At 34.1% G+C, this 3,236-nt stretch overlaps 1 long non-coding RNA gene across 4 annotated transcripts; it reads left to right on the top strand.

The window, feature by feature from the left end:
- The first annotated feature begins 833 nt into the window (after positions 1–833).
- Positions 834–2,869, top strand: LOC147505588 (uncharacterized). Of its 4 annotated transcripts, none has more exons than XR_015220634.1 (3): positions 834–986; positions 1,102–1,248; positions 2,739–2,869. It is a non-coding gene; the product is annotated as an uncharacterized LOC147505588 (long non-coding RNA). The 4 variants fall into 4 exon arrangements; XR_015220636.1 differs by lacking the exon at positions 2,739–2,869 and adding an exon at positions 1,363–1,996; XR_015220635.1 differs by lacking the exon at positions 2,739–2,869 and adding an exon at positions 1,349–1,996.
- Positions 2,870–3,236: the final 367 nt, after the last annotated feature.

Raw genomic sequence — 3,236 nt, 5'->3', positions numbered from 1 at the left:
CATTTGAGAATAGTTAGGATCAATCCAGTGGTTTGTATATATGATCTATTGACCGCCTTCAATATTATATTAGTGGTTATCAATACTGACATTGAGCTATTGTGATCACTAGAAAGCTTTATTTGTGGATTCTTTTATATATAGATATATATTGTCTGTGGTTCAATATTATTTATGGAGTTGTGTGAACCAACAATACTTTATATGAACTTGGTGCTGGCTATGGTAAGATGTTAGATGACTTGATTCATAAAGGACTTTGTAATGGACAATTAAAGGTTTCATATATTACCAATGAGGTTTCTTATTCATGTGTAAACTTTTGGGTTTTGATACCGTACCAACTAGTAACAAGCTTGGGGACGACAACAATTTGGAAAGAAGCCTGTAGAAATGATTGAATTGGAACTATTATGATGTTCTTTGTAAGAGCAAATTTTGACATAGGAGTCAGATTTAGGCTTGGATTTCCTACATACAAAAGTTAGTATTGTGAGTCTATTTTTTATGTGCAATATCATTTTTTATGGAATTGGACCTAAGTTACGTCGTAAACAATTTACTTAATGACATTCAAGGGATAATTTGTTTCTGGCAGTGCAAGTTATATAGGTTTATCATTACAACCATTTTGACTTTCGTTTTTAACATATGATTATAATGGTAACACATTCAATGATTTAATTAAATATGACCCATATTTCAATCTACCAATTGCATGTGGGGCATTGTGAAAGGATTGTTTTCACGTCTTTTTTCCCAGTAGTGTGTGTGTGTGTGTGTGTGTGTGGGTGTGACTTGAAAGGACCATTTTTCCAATGAGGGGCGGCATATTATAATTTTAAAGATGAAACATGGGGAGGAGAGGGGCTTAGTGAGCCTTATCCCATTACAATAAAATGATCCACAACATGGAGAGAGAAGCCACACCCACAAAAGCAAGGACAACTTTCTCCTCCAGAGAGTGTGAGAAACCCGTAGAAGAGGTAATACCGTCAAAGCTCCTACTAAAGAAACATGAGATTTGCTAATAAATTTTATCTGTTTCATTATTAAGTTGTGGAAACACCTATTAAATACAATTGTGTACATCTTCTACAGGGTCTGAGTAAAATAATCCCTGTAGCTGCTGAACTAGAGGAAAGTAATGCACTGGTTCTTGCAATAGTTCCACCAGGTTATGTTGGGGCTTAGAAATTGTATAAACTCAACTCAAAGAAGATCTCTATGCCTAAGTATTCAAATTATGTAAGTCCAAAAGTCATCTCTTGTTTAATTTGAACAAGATCTTCTCTATATTATTCTATTATGACATTTAAATTATAAGAAAGTACATTCTATATGTTAGTAAACTTCAACCAGGCCACACATCAATTTGCACGGAAACGGAAATTATTCATGTTGGACTATTGTAGTGATGTCGTTTAACAAACTTTCTGGCAAGATACCCATTGAACTAGGGCAACAACAAAACATTGATACAATGTAAGTATCTTCATTATTTTTCATCTGCAAGTTTAGAATATTGTTTTTATGATTATACATTATTATGCTTAGTTCTCCTTAAACTTGTTCAAAATGTTGAGAGATAACAATCTGCTTGGCAGAATTCCTGTCCAACTGAATTGGGTTGAATGTCAAATAATAAGTGGGCTTTATTTATAGGGTGCCAACCTAGAAGGGATTCTTAGTTCCATGTAAATGTCCACTCACCCCCGTGGTTTATTGCTTTTGTTTTACCAATATGCATGGAAAATTTACTACACCAAGTACTATGATATATTTTGTAATCACTTGATACATTTTGCAAGCTTAATTCTTAAAAAATTTTGGTTGGTCAAGCTTTATTGTGAAGTGAAAAAGGTTGGGGGCAAATCCTTATCGATTCAAACATTTCTTACACTAGTTTAACTGCTTTTTATAGAAATATATTGTTTTTTCAAAATCTGGGGTCCCCTCCCCTGATTGGTTAAGGCTTTGTTATCAATAAAAAAAAATTAGGGGAAAACCCTTAGTCCCTTATTGATTCAAACATTTCTTACACTAGTTTATCTGCTTCTATTATATATTGATTATTTGTTTCAAATTCTAGGTCCCCCACGGATCCATCAATCGGCTATGATATCAAGTATCAAAACTTGTTGAAGATATGTGCTTTGGTACCACCTTATTCTTTTTCATTTTTGTTTGATGCTTTTTCTTCATTTGATACCTTTTTTAGCACTTGCAAAGTGGATGTATGTAGTTGTTGACAATATATACTGCATATCTACATTCATGGAAGTTAACATATGCATGTGCTAGTGTTGTTTATTATGATAATCCAATTCCTTAGAAGCACATATGTCCTACGTGCCTTTGAAGAAGTGTTATAAATCACTATAAAACACAACCTTCTAGTAGCAAACCCGAAATTTATAGGATTTGAATATGAATTTTGGTGGTCACATAAATATAAGCCGCCTTGTATTGGGGTCACAGTCCTCACGTAACTTAATTAAGAAATACCTTTTAGCATTCAATGTTTCTTTGCTGCATAAATGTTTGCTTTCCCTATATAATGATGTAGATGCACTTAAGTTATTTATGGCGATGATAAGGAGACTGCTCTTGAGATCCGAGCAGGTATGATCCATTCTAGAATTCAAAGTCGAGTTTAGTTTCTTGATGAAAGAGTTAAGTTGATATTCAAACTTATGATGGTGTTAACATACACATTTATTCGACATCAATGCAAGGTGTGATTCATTGGGCTGCACAACCTTCTCCGGAGGTGTTCCTCTTAAGGTGGAAGTTGGACTGTTTTTGAAAGTTGTTCATCTCTAATGTTAGTAATCATTTATGTTCCTTGTGTTGTTTTGCCAACTCAAGTAGAGGTGTTAATGTAACCAAATATCCATGGTTAATGTATACACAATATAAACTATAGGCTTCATAATTTCTATCTCTTTTCCGGTCTATTCTAATGTATACATGATATAAGTGAGGTGTTTTTCTTGTTGAAACCCTTTAGATGGTTGCTTTTCTCAGTATTCTCGCACGGCTTCCCTTAGTAGTCTTCTAGATGGGACTAGTATATATTTGGGGTAGTCGGGCTTGTGTTTTTTTGAAAAGATGCTCCGTGTTAGGCTTGTGAATTTGTTGATGCAACTCGAAACTTTTCCCGTATTATTTTTTTTGGTTGGAGGGGGGGGAGTATACTTTCTTGGGTTTAACTAATTATGTTGGTTTGATTT

Source organism: Coptis chinensis, chromosome 4 (genome assembly GCF_015680905.1).
Source record: "Coptis chinensis isolate HL-2020 chromosome 4, ASM1568090v1, whole genome shotgun sequence".
Lineage (NCBI taxonomy): Eukaryota > Viridiplantae > Streptophyta > Magnoliopsida > Ranunculales > Ranunculaceae > Coptis > Coptis chinensis.
This window is presented reverse-complemented; position numbering and strand designations above follow the sequence as displayed.